This window comes from Mya arenaria, chromosome 13 (assembly GCF_026914265.1).
Source record: "Mya arenaria isolate MELC-2E11 chromosome 13, ASM2691426v1".
Taxonomy (NCBI): Eukaryota; Metazoa; Mollusca; class Bivalvia; order Myida; family Myidae; genus Mya; species Mya arenaria.
Window position 1 is genome coordinate 55,885,091 of NC_069134.1, and position 14,783 is coordinate 55,899,873.

Below are 14,783 nucleotides of genomic sequence, written 5' to 3' on the forward strand. Positions count from 1 at the left end.
TTTTTCGTATAGACATAGTTTATAAAGCAAGTCATTCGAAATACTTATGATACAACAACCTATATCAAATGAAATCGTGGTGAAAAAGGGTGTGGTTTTCGGTTGAATTCACATTCAATACAAGTTTAAATTGCTTGAAGAAGTAAGAATATGTTTGTATTTAAAGTAGTCATTACACTTAAATCAAATATATATCAAACAAGTCGGTAGAATGCATACGATTATAAACTATACTATTCAATGTGAATGTTCCAATTAACGAAATTTCCCATCGCTCAGCTATACGCTTCATCTCCCCGATGAGTAATTTCTTTTTGAAGACAAAAAAAAATTTAATGATGAATATTGTTGAATTACTACTACTACTACTACTACTCCTTCTTCTTCTTTTACTACTACTACTTCTACTGCTACTGCTACTGCTACTGCTACTACTACTACTACTACTACTACTGCTACTACTACTTCTTCAGGTATAGTACATATTTCTGGTTTGCTTGATCGCTACATACTAATACTACGCTTCAGTAGTTTTTTCGAATTTCGTATTTTAGGGTTTTCATAACAATATCAAAACAAAGACTTGGACAAGATTTTTTAAATATTCAGCTTGTGTAGTTTTCGTTTAGGGTTAATTTCGGCACATGGGTTGGATTTAATCTATTTTTTTATTTAGCATTAGTGTCAATACATACGATAACAAGCAATACAATACTTGAAATAAAAAGAATTAGAAATATACTATTGGTAATTGAAATATACTTCAATGTGGTTTTCCATACAACCAGATAGCACGCCAAGTTTTACCAGTCACTGATTGTACAGCCTCTTTTTGATTAAAGTAAATATAATTAGATCAAACGTAGAAATCTTCCCATCTTTTAAGATGAAATCAGTCTGGTATGAAGCCGTTAATTACTGCAAAATGAAATAACTTTAATGTGCTGTCAACATGTTTGTTAAACATCGCTTATGTCATGCACTAATCATAAAAAGGCAAGAATTGACTTCACTTTCGTATGTCATCGAGTGCATTGTTAAATAACATACTAACATTCCGAAATAAAACATTGCGATGTACAATGTCAATTTGTTTCAAGCCGACTATTGGGAAAAAGTGCTTCATTTGGAGTGGTTTGTGAGCGTCACCGGTTGAAAGTTCAGGACCATAAACATGAATGCGGCCTTCTTTGCTGGATTATCATACATCTCAACTCAAATATATACATTTATAGGCCAACTACATATAAATTTCGGACTATTTGTCAAACCGTTTTTGAAAAACAAAATAAGCGTTTCAAAATCATCTCTATTAGTGTTCATAAGATAATCATAGAAATTATATTACTAATTGGGATTTAATGTTTGTATCCGAGGCTTGGTCCAAAAGGGTAATCAATCATTGCTTGAATGTATCTAAAATTAGAAATATATCAGTGTCATGAGCCGATCTTTATAACATATTTTGTGCTCGTTCATCATGTGGCCATGAATTCTGCTGTTGTGCAACATATTTCCACGCAACATGCTTCCGTGCATCATGGTTCCATCTTTTATTCCTCTTAAAAACATTTGACTGTTTAGAATTTTCTCATTTTTTTTTTGTCATATTATTGTGCGTCATTTATTCGTATGCCTCTTGTATTTTCCTGAGCAGTGAAAATCTTGTCGCGTTTCAGTCCTTTTTCTGTTTAAATTTAGTGTTCGATATTTTTCAATCTTATTATAGTTTACGAGTGTGTATTAGCTCTGTTTGTCTACGTGTGATATTGCAATTGCTTTTCGTTACGTGGACTATAATAAACCTTTTCTATCCCAAAACCTAAGGTTCCCGTACATTTCGATGGGTATTGCGAGTTCCATAAACATGCCATAAAGTTTTCATAGCAGTTTATTTTCTCTGAAGTTATATAAAAACTACTTTGTCATAACATTGTCCACTTAACGATCAAGGCAATTTTTTTCTCTGTCCTTTTTAGCTCACCTTAGCACAAAGTGCTCAAGGTTAGCTATTGTGGTCGGTCTATGACCGGTGTCAGTTGTCCGTCGTCCCTCGTCCGTCGTGCGGCGTTAGTGCTTTTACAAAATTGTTCAAAGCAATGAATTCCATGCAGAACTCTTATTGCCATGGCAACCTAAAGGAAAAGTGTCTACAATTGGTTATAATCATCATGTTCTCCTAAACCGCTTGGAAAATTTTAACGAAACTTCATTGGAGTGATCCTTGGTTGGTGATTTTTCAAAATTGTTCAAAGAAATAAATTCCATGCAGAACTCTTATTGCCACGGCAACCTAAAGGAAATTTTACAAAACTTGTTTTGGCAAATACTATTAGGCCTAGTGCTTAAATATTTGTTGTGTAACAATGTCTATTGGTTATCTATCATGTTTATTCAAATAATGCCCGTGGAGAAAAATTGGCCTTACCCAGTTGGTTACAAGTTCATTATAAATACATTTTGTTAAAATTTGATAGTTATGTAAAGTTTACTCTTGAAACAAGGGCAGCAAGTCTTGCTATATGGTCTCCCTTTTTGTTGGAGATTCCACAACTTTCTATTTTTAGTTACAAGTGAATATGTTTTAAATTCTATTAAATCTTCAACATAGTCAATCCTAAAGTAATTATTGTTCTTTTTTAGGTTCATAGATTAAATAATTAGTATACACTTTATTCTTTAGGAGAAATTTCATTTTTAATTTAACAATCAGACTTTTCCATTGAACTTCATGTATATTATTGTAAACTTCATATAGATTATTCTAAGCTACAATCTTATCTTCTGTGTGGATAGTGAATAAGCCTTATACAGAAAAAAATTGATTAACATTAATTGAAGGATGGTGATGTTGTCCTAGATGGAAGAAGCAATAATAGAATATGATTGTGTTTTGCTCTTTGATTTTTAGAGCTTAAGGCAGATTATTGATTTTATTGGATGGTGCATTGTTTGTTGTTTGTGTATCTATACTAAAAGTTATTTCAGATTTCAGTGTGCAGGCAATTGAACGAAGTCCTATCAGTTGTTTGTATATGAATACTAAAAGTTCTTTAAGTTTGCAAGCAATTTAACATAGTTTAATTTAATCACACCAAGCATAATATATGAAGTTCCCCACATTGATAAAGCTTTCGTACAGTAACATAGTTACTTATAGTTTATTCATTGTTAAAATCGTATGGTTAACTGCTGCTTTTAATCACCTTTCTTATACTTACAGACTAGTTTGCGTTTAGATAAGAATAACTTTATCAAAATAGTTTTTATTTCTTATATCATTCTTGGAACACAATAATACATACAAAATTAGAAGTTTGTTTATTTAAAGTAACACTTATATTCAAAATCAATACAAATACATGTTTGACATTGAGTGATAAATCTTTAACTATTTGCAAAAAAATACATTTGATGGTAAAATTAATTACTGATAATAATATTGTGACCGTTTATTTGATAGCTGAAAACGCAAAATATAAATGATTTGTGTTTATACAGTCAGCGTCAAAATTTGACAACTTTAAAGTCAGAAGTATTTAAACAATATTACGATTTACAATAACTTTCCAAAGTAAACTGTGTTTCTTTCCTACCTAGCAAGTACCAGGAACCACAACATAACGTTTGCTTGGAGTTAACGATATAAAATGGCACGGATGATGAAACTTTATGTACGGGGAGTTGTCACATTTCATCTTCCAGTAAGTGTATAGCAAATCGTTTGTCATTGATATTCGACACCTTTTATTGACAATATTATTATTATGAAGCACAGGTTTCGCATAAAATTTACTGATGCAGAGTATAACCCTCTTGAAAAAACAAAGTTCGAATTTCAAAACTTGCCAATAACTTAAAGATACTCGCTCAAGTTGAATAGGTCAAAAGTGATTCTTATTTGTCAAATTTTATTAGCTGTCATATATTTGTCTTTCAAGCTTCACTCTCATAGATTGACAGTTTCGACTTTTATTTTATCTTTTGTTATAGAATTGGCTTAATTTGGCATTAATACATTCAATTCATTTATATATTAAGATAACTCATTAAAGCACATCTCGATGATTTTGAAAACTGACTAAAATCATTTTTTTCTTAAAGCGTAAATAGCGCATTTAGCCATAAAACATCGATTTTCGAACGTTAATATGAAACACTGCGATCTGATCTTTTGTCAGCTATCTTATGTCACTGGTTTCCAGACCTTAAAGGCCTAGTTTAAGCCTTCTTTAAGTGACTCCCCCCCACACACACACAAAAAACAACGTGTAATAGTACACAACCTCTGTAAATTGATCTTAATCTTATTGCTTAATTGGTTTATCAGACCTCCAATCTGAGTATCCTGCTGTGTAGTTTTCGATGTTGTATTATAAAAATGGACCCTAAATGGCCCTGAGCCAATACACCAATGCACAGAAAATTGGCCCCTACTGTGACACCAGAGCGATTAGCAGGAAATGCACAGCAGGCGATTATCATGCCAAACATTCTTTAATATCGGTTTAGCATGGGTTTCAATTAGTTCAATTAAAATGGCGGCTTCCGGTATAAACAATGTGGCTCGCATTTTGGAAATTAAATCTTATTTTTGACAATAAATATGTTTGGTGCATGCTTGAAGTCATTGTTACTCGTCTCATGCACAAAAGGATCATTAATAAAAGCAATAATTATGCCATTAAGCAAGTGTATCTGAGACTAGTAGCTATTATATTGCGTTGTTTGAACTTAGGGACTCGTTTTGGATGGAAATCGGAATGATCAACTAAGTATTATTGTATTCAAGTCATAATACAAGTGACCAAAATTTTACCTTGTTACGACGATGAGATGACAGCTCAACTTAACAGGAACATGAGTCATTGTTTGGTCCAAATTGATGTATCAAGCTCATATTTGATTAAATTCTGACAAAACAACAGTTTTGAACAAATATCTTTTCACCAATAGCGATATAAACACAGGTCTGGATTGACCAAAACAAAGGTAAGCCTAAGCTCATCACCTTTAATTTTGTTTTCATTTGCAGCATAATCCGGGATTATAATGCACCAGTCAATTGTAAGCACTGCCCTCGCCCCGGGTATACCGGGGACACCGTGGCAATGGGCCGTGTTTTTACCTTTCAGGTGGCCCCGAGTGCCAAGTGAATGCGGTGGTTTTGTCTTCACACTGAAAACAGCGGGGTATGTGCCTTGCCTAGGTATCCCGGGGTGTGGGCGGGATGCTTTTGGCAGGAATTTTACCAACAGTATGTCCCAGCAGGTCAGGTATTTTACCCGGGATTGGATGGACTGGAAGTCCCCGCTTTTCCGGACTTAGGAAGGCCATATACAATTGGCTGGTGCATAAAACATCTAAATGAACATAAAAGTACTCTGAACATACCCTTGTTCTTTTTGTTTTGATACGCACATTCCATTGCATTTCCTTTGATAATAAAAATAAAACTAAGTCTAGAAATTTAAATGTATATGGCGACTGATGTTTGATGATGCCTGTGTAAAAAATCATTTTTTACAAATCCAAAATCAATCCTAAGCATGTCTAAAGATGTTTAAGTGATTCAGGTAGATTTATATAAGTCGTTTCAAACTTACTAAAAGCGGGGTTATTTTTTATTATGAATGATCGTCATATTAAAATAGGATTTAATTTTATTGAAAATTTGATCTATCCATATAATGTTTGTACAAAACACGGATGATAAATATATTATATAGTATGTATTCAGACATTTTCCCAATGTCCATTAGAGGTTCAGTTCAAGATTGCATGTAAATGGGATTTAGGACAATAATATTGAACAATCTTTTATATATATATATTGATAATAAGGAGAAATAATATTTTTCACTCTTCGCTCGCTTCGGGTTTAATGAAAACTAACATAATTGTATTTTAATTATTTTTTTCGGTCGCTCGCTCCATTTTTTTGGGGCAAAAATCCAAGGAACGAAACATTAATTTGGTGTGGCCTTAGGGGGAAATAAATGGATCATGAATCCTGGTCTATTTGAACTTGTCTTTTAAACAGATTTAAACAGCAGTATGATAGACAAAATATATCAGAGCATTACGATAAAGTATCGATTTGTATCTAGATCTCTTTTAAAGGGTTTACTATTCGGATTAACAATATTGATAGAAGCAGCAAAACATGTAAAAGTGTGTTTGTCGTATGTATTGTAATCAGCTCTAAATCTCTTCTTGTTTGTATACAGCGACTCTGTATAAAGCAGTGTTTTATTGTTATCATTGTTTCATATTCTTTTATATATTCAGTCGAATAGTCGAACCTGGTTGGCTCGAGCTCCAAGGGACCGACGAATAAATCTCGGGCCTCGGAGAAATTCGAGCAAAACGGGAATGTTTACCTTCAAAATAAAGATAAAAATAAAAAACCGGTCCTTTATGTCATGTTCGAGCCAACAAGGAATTCGAGGCAAGCGAGCTCGAGTCAACGGGGTTCGATTTTAGGATGTACAAAGTATAACGACACCATTAAATATATGATGTTTTTGTTTAAAATTCAAAAGATACTTGTTTGGACTGCTTAAATCGTTTGGTTCCGTTTTTTTATGATTTTAATTAAATACAATTTGAAATGAAAATTATATGAAAACATTCAATTTCAATGATCATGGAACTATTTAATAAAACTGGGCCTACTGCTCGAACATTCATGCAACTGTTACTTCTTTCGTCAGGGAGGCACCCGACATTGAATATGAATTTGGTTGGTGGTCACCAAGCCGGACAAGTAGGTTTTCTCCAGAATCTCCGGTGTGCCCCATAGCACAAGATTCTTGTGGAACATCGTGCCAACGAGAGTGATTTATATTTTCATAATGCTGTAATAACCTTTTTCACAATCCTGGTAGTATAAAAAAGTTTTAACTAGAACTAAAATTTACAAAAGCAAAATTCATACATTAATTTGAAAATGATGTTCAAACTATTATAACGAGACTGTATCAAGGGTGCGGATAAATTAAGAAAGCACAAATTATCGAGTAAAAACGAAACACTGTTGATTTCAGTGCAAGATATATATATATATATAATTGCATTAATAGAAAAAATAGTTCCATAAATACAACAATAGACCGAATGATAGATACACAATGTAACAAGTATGAAAAACAAGCAGAATGTGTCATAAACCACAATTATTTCTTTGGTCTTAAGTTCAAGCTGTTAAGCTGTGGAATTAAACGTCTATTTAAAGTATTTATAGGACAATTACTATTGTAATCATTTCTAGTATAACTGACCACCTGTTAACATAATACATGCATTTCTTATTATAAATTATGCATTCAAAATATAAAAAGTGCCTTTTTTATCTAGTTATCGTGGTGGCATTAATAAATGTACGTCTAGGTATCGGATTCCTTCGTCAGAGCACGTTAATGCAGCAAAGATCTTTGACACAGTCTGAAAACGAAGCAGACAACAGAAATACTATTCATCGTGATGAAAACAGAAACATGGTGAACAAGGCTTCAACTTATCGAGGATAAATTTTAACCAACGTGCTGCTTATCAAGTCCTTCAACGGTTAAAATATTTGGAAAACAGTGATGCTTATGATGGATACGATTTGATGGAAGCTGTAAGTAGAACCTTGTTCCTATTTGTCGTAAACTGTGTTGCAAAAAAATAAAATGGTCGATTAGTATCGTGTGACAAACGATGCAAAATTATATAGTTGATATTTTTTTTACATATTTAAACGATGCCGCGAAATCATTATTGTAAAACTAAAGTGTATATTCAAAGCAACCAAATACTTATTCAATACCTATTTTTTCATTTAATTCCAAAATATATTTATTTGTAAAACAACGATATTAATATAATACGACCAAATATTCTTTTAATATAATCATTCACCCCCCCCCCCCCCGCCCCAAAAAATACGCGATATTGAAATGGTTAATCTTTGTGAGTTAAAAGCATGAATTAATAAAAAATAATGGTTTGTAAAAGTGAACGATATCATATATGTGGGTAAAAGAGTGGGAAACACATATATTGATGAATTCTAATTTAATATTTTCAATTTTGCTCGAGTGAAATGATAGCATTGTGTGTGTGTGTGGCGTGCGTGCGTGCGTACGCGTGCGCGTGCATGTGTGCGTTTGTGTGTGCGTGCCTGCGCGTGCCAGCGTGTGCGCGTGCGTGCGTACTTGCGTACTTGCGTGTGTGTGTGTGTGTGTGTGTGTGTGTGTGTGTGTGTGTGTGTGTGTGTGTGTGTGTGTGTGTGATATCTGTAAGCTGATGTCTCTTGTTCAATGTCGGGTTTACATTTGAAATTTTGACTACTGGTCTTTTCCCGGTAATTTCATTCAATTATTGAGAATAACTAGTTCTTTAGAATTACAGTAAAACTGCGATAGCTCGAGGTCACCGGGGACCGAGCCAAAACCTCGAGTGATCCGATGTTTTGAACGACCCGAAGTTCCTTTTTCGTCTGTCATGAAATGTCTTACAATGTACATATATTTGAAGTCGTAAGTTTACTTTGGCACCGAGTATGTTTTTCGTTGTAAAAATAGCTCGGATGTTTAAAAGCTGTCGTTTACTAAATTTGAAAATGCTAAAAAAAAATGAATAATTAGCAAAGTTGTTTTTTACAAAAAACAACAACAACACATTTCCTAAACAAACAACATCAGAATATAATTAAATTCTCGCCATAAGCTTTTCACAGTTATCTTCTCAAATGCCCTTATGTAGTTTTCGATACGATAAGTTTATTTATAACAGAAAAAATGTGTGTTTATCTCAATTTAACAGCAATTAACAGATTAAAATGACTGGTGACATTCCTTCTAGTGCATAAAAACATCTAAATGACCATAAAAGTACACTGAACATACCCTTGTTCTTTTGTTTTGATAAGCACATGCCATTGCATTTCCGTTGATAATAAAAACAAAACTTATTCTAAAAATTTAAATGAATATGACTGATGTTTGCTGATGCCTGTGTAAAAAATCATTTTTTACAAATCCAAAATCAATCCTAAGCATGTCTAGATACAGTGGCAAATGATGTTAAACTGATTTAGGTAGATTTATATAAGTCGTTTCAAGCTTTTTACTAAAAGCAGGGTTATTTCTTATTATGAATGATCGTCATATTAAAATAGGTTTTAGTTATATTAGAAATTTGATTTATCCATATAATGTTTGTACTAAACACGGATGATAAATAGTAATTTAATAGATAATGTATTTCGACATTTTCCCATTGTCAATTAGAGGTTCAGGTCAAGAATACATTTGAATGGGTTTAAGGGCAATCATATTAAACAATCTTTCTTATATATATTGACAATAAGGAAAAAAATGTTTTTCGCTCTTCGCTCGCTTCGGGTTTAATGTGAACTAACAAAATTGCTTTTGTTTTTTTTCGCTCGCTCGGTCTATTTTTTTTGGCAAAAATTCGAGGAACGAAACATTAATTTGGTGTGGCCTTAGGAGGAATTAAAAACATCACTATTCATGGTCTGTTTGAACAGGTCTCTTTAACTGGTTTAAACAGCAGTAGGATATTCAAAATTGATCAGAGCATTACGATAAAGTATCGATTTGTATCTGGATATCTTTTAAAAGGTTAATTATTCGGATCAACACTGGACAAATTTTGGAATGTATGTATTGTAATATTTGATATAAAATAACAATGTACTTCGCAAGCAGTGCTTAAAAGTTTGAAGGTATAATCTTCTAATTTAATGCCAGTTTGAACAGATCAGAAAGCTGGCTTAAAAATTAATACTTGACTGCCGAGAGAAAAATCGAGACAGATTATACAGATTATTATGAGACAACAGTAAGGAGAGACAAATTAATTGTGTTTGTAGGACTAATCGTTGATCAAGTTTTATGAAAAAGGACAAGTTCCTATTGTTAAAACTTTGTGCAATAGTTTACAACATTTAATATCTAAACCTTAGCAAGTGACCTAAACATCTATAAGATAATACTCACAAACTTTTTGAAATATATAACATTGCTTTATAAGAATCACGTATCTATGTATACCCAATTAATTGTTGTGTTATTTAAGTCTAACGGCCGATTGTTCGGAACGTTTATAAAGTTAACAACCCTGTTAATGTCATCGTTGATAACTTTACAATATTTTTACTCAGCAAATTTACATCGACACATTTGTGATCTAAAGTACTTCATTCATACACATATTGAGACAGCTGTTTAGCTCTGATTGTTTTATTTAAATAAATGATCATCAGCACATCATAAAATATTTCAACTTTAAAAGTTCACAAAAACCACGTTAACAACGTTGTTAACTTTAATAACGTTCTGACTAATCGGCTCTAAATGTATTCGTCTTTGTATACAGCGACTCTGTATATACTGTGTATATAACAGTGTTGTATTGTTATCATTGTTTCATATTCTTTATATATATATATATATATATATATATATATATATATATATATATATATATATATATATATATATATATATATATAGTCGAATATTCGAACTCGGTTGGCTCGAGCTACGAGGGACCGACGAAAATATCTCGGGCCTCGAATACATTCGAGCCAAGCGGGAATGTTAACTTATCAAATAAAGAAAAAGATTCCTTTATATCTAGTTCGAGTCAACGAGTAATTCGAGGCAAGCGAGCTCGAGCCAACAGGGTTCAATTTTAGGGTGTACAAAGTATTACGAAACCATTAACGAAATTATATATTTGTTTAAAATTTCAAAATAGACTTATTTGAACTGCTAAAATCGTTTGGTTCCGTTATTTTTTATGAATTAATTAAATACTATGTGAAATAAAAAAATATATGAAAACATGAAATTTTAATGATCATGAAACTATTTAATAAAACTGGGCCTACTGCTCGAACATCCATGCAGCTGAAACTTCTTTAGTCGGGGGGGAAGGGGGGAGGGGGCACCCGACATTGAAAATGAATTTGGTTGGTGGTCACCAAGCCGGACAAGTAGGTTAACTCCTGGTTCTCCGGTGTCCCCTACAACACAAGACCACACTCTTGTGCAACATTGTGCCACCGAGAGTGATTAAAATAATGTTGTAATAACCTTATTCACAATCCGTGTAAAATATTTAAGGTTTAACTAAAACTAAAATTTATAAAAGCAAAATTCATACATTGATGTGAAAAGGGGTGTTCAAACTAGTATAACGAGACTGTCCCAGGGGTGGGGATTAATTAAGATAAGAAAGCACGAATTATGAATCGAGTAAAAAAGAAATACTGTTGATTTCAGTGCAAGATAGTATATTATTTCACTCCTAAAAACATTTTTCCATAAATACAACAATAGAACGAATGATAGATACACAATGTAACACGTATGTAAAACAAGCAGAATGTGTCATAAACCACAATTTATTTCTTTGGTCTTAAGGTCAAGCTGCTAAGCTGTGGAATAAAACGTCAAGTTTTTAAACGATAATAAATATTGGAATCATTTCTAGTATAACTGACCAGCTATAAACATAATACATTCACTTTTTATTATAAATTATGCATTTAAAATTTAAAAAGTGCCTTTTTTATATTGTTATCGCGGTGGCATTAATAAATATACGTCTAGTTATCGGATTCCTTCGTCAGAGCACGTTAATGCAGCAAAGATCTTTGACACAGTCGGAAAATGAAGCAGACAGCAAATATACAATTCGTCGTGATGAAAAACAGAAATATTCTGAACTAGGTTTAAACTTATCGAGGATAAATTTTAACCAACGTGCTGCTTATCAAGTCCTTCAACGGTTAAAATATTTGGAAAACAATGATGCTTATGATAGATACGATTTGATGGAAGCTTTAAGTAGAACCTTTATTCTCTAGTTATCGTAAACTGTGCTGCCAAAAAAATGAAAATGGTCGGTTATGATCGTGTGACAAACGATGCAATATTATATCGTTGATAAATTTTGTTTATTTGTTATATATTTTGTGGATGCCGCGAAATCATTATTGTAAAACATAAGTATATATTCAAAGCAACCAAATATTAATTCAATACTTGAGAGAATAAATACTAAAGAGTGGAAAATACATGTATTGATGAGTGATAACTTGATCTTTTCAATTTTGCTCGATCAAAATGATAGCATTGTGTGTGTGTGTGTGTGTGTGTGTGTGTGTGTGTGTGTGGGTGTGTGTGTGTGTGCGTGTGTGTGTACGTGCGCGTGCGCGTGCGTGTGCGTGTGTGTGTGTGTGTGTGTGTGCGTGTATGCGTGTGTTTGCGTGCCTGCCTACGCGTACCTGCGTGTGCGAGTGCGAGTGCGAGTGCGTGCGTGCGTGCGTGCGTGCGTGCGTGTGTGATATCTGTAAGATAGTGTCTCTAGTTCAATGCCGGGGTTACATTTGAAATTTTGACTACTCGACTTGTCCCTGTAATTTCATTCTATTATTGAGAAGAACTAGTTTTTACAAATACAGTGAAACTGCAACTGCTCGAGGACACCGGGAACCGAGCCAAAACATCGAGTGATCCGATGTTTTGAACGACCCAAAGTTCCATTTAAGTCTGTTATGAAATGTCTTACAATGTACATGAATTTGAAGTTTACTTTGTCACCGAGTATGTATTGCGTTGTAGAAATAGCTCATATGTTTAAAGCTGTCGTTTACTAAATGTGAAAATACCAAAGAAAAAAGAAGAACTAAATAATTAGCAAAGTTGTTTTTTACAAAATACAACACATTTCCTAAACAAACAACATAAGAATACGATTAAATTCTCGTCATAAACTTTTCACAATTATCTTCTCAAATGCCCTTATAAAGTATTCGATACGATAAGTTTATTGGGTAAAACAATATAAGATGTTCATAGACATGTTCATACAATACACTGAATGAAGAAAGTACAGAAATACAATTTTCACAAAGGGCAGAATGGATTTGAAAAACGCAAGAAAGAAAGCAAACAGTGATAGGCATAAATGATTTTATTAATGCAGGGGTTTCATGGGGGTAATGTATGGCATATATGGCTACAAAACTGTTTCATTTATCGTTTATCATCAAAATGATAGCATTGTGTGTGTGTGTGTGTGTGTGTGTGTGTGTGTGTGTGTGTGTGTGTGTGTGTGTGTGTGTGTGTGTGTGTGTGTACGTGCGCGTGCGCGTGCGTGTGCGTGTGCGTGTGCGTGTGTGTGTGCGTGTATGCGTGTGTTTGCGTGCCTGCCTACGCGTACCTGCGTGTGCGAGTGCGAGTGCGTGCGTGCGTGCGTGCGTGCGTGCGTGTGTGATATCTGTAAGATAGTGTCTCTAGTTCAATGCCGGGGTTACATTTGAAATTTTGACTACTCGACTTGTCCCTGTAATTTCATTCTATTATTGAGAAGAACTAGTTTTTACAAATACAGTGAAACTGCGACTGCTCGAGGACACCGGGAACCGAGCCAAAACATCGAGTGATCCGATGTTTTGAACGACCCAAAGTTCCATTTAAGTCTGTTATGAAATGTCTTACAATGTACATGAATTTGAAGTTTACTTTGTCACCGAGTATGTATTGCGTTGTAGAAATAGCTCATATGTTTAAAGCTGTCGTTTACTAAATGTGAAAATACCAAAGAAAAAAGAAGAACTAAATAATTAGCAAAGTTGTTTTTTACAAAATACAACACATTTCCTAAACAAACAACATAAGAATACGATTAAATTCTCGTCATAAACTTTTCACAATTATCTTCTCAAATGCCCTTATAAAGTATTCGATACGATAAGTTTATTGGGTAAAACAATATAAGATGTTCATAGACATGTTCATACAATACACTGAATGAAGAAAGTACAGAAATACAATTTTCACAAAGGGCAGAATGGATTTGAAAAACGCAAGAAAGAAAGCAAACAGTGATAGGCATAAATGATTTTATTAATGCAGGGGTTTCATGGGGGTAATGTATGGCATATATGGCTACAAAACGGTGAAAGGCAGAAGTCCACATCTCGATAGATGTGATTGTCTTCGGTCTATGAGATGGCACAAGACTAACTTGTGAGAAGCGATCAAATTGTAACGTTAATTTGCTGTAGGAGTCCACTTGTTGCAGCGGCAATAGAAAGGCAAAGTCAACGAATCTGTTTTGTACAATGCTTCGCTGGATTGCTTTTTACCTGTACGGCTATTGGAGTAGAAATCGGTTGTACAAACTGGATGTCATTACCTCCAGTAATGTCTTGTGTGTGTTGAACTATAGTACCATCAATAGTGAAGTCGTCATCGGAAGACAGTTCACTAGCAGCTTCGACGCCACTGTCATCATGTGGCACGGACACCGAATTGGTTTGTGGTATGGGGCGGACAGCAGGTAAATCAAGATCAATTTGCACATGAGGACTAGCTTCTTGATGCTCAACGTGGTCGTTATTTGAGACACTGTTCTGACCACTACCCGCAGAACTGGCGTGCCTGCCACCTACCGCTTTACTTGTTGAAACCAGTCGGGCCTTCTGAAGTCTCGATTTCTTTAGAGGGGGCACCTCAACCGAACAGCCGCTCGTACTCGTGACCTACATGCTGGTCTGAACAGACGGGGCATGGCAGCACGAACATGATGCTGTTGTCGATAAAACCAGCCGCTTCGGCCTCATCTGCAAGTTGCAAAAAGTACTTAATTTGGATGTTATTAATGAAAAAATGGGATTTTAAATAAAATATTTGAATTTTATGTACGACAACCCCCATTCTATAAACAACATTTAGAAATAGGTAGTGCACTATGAA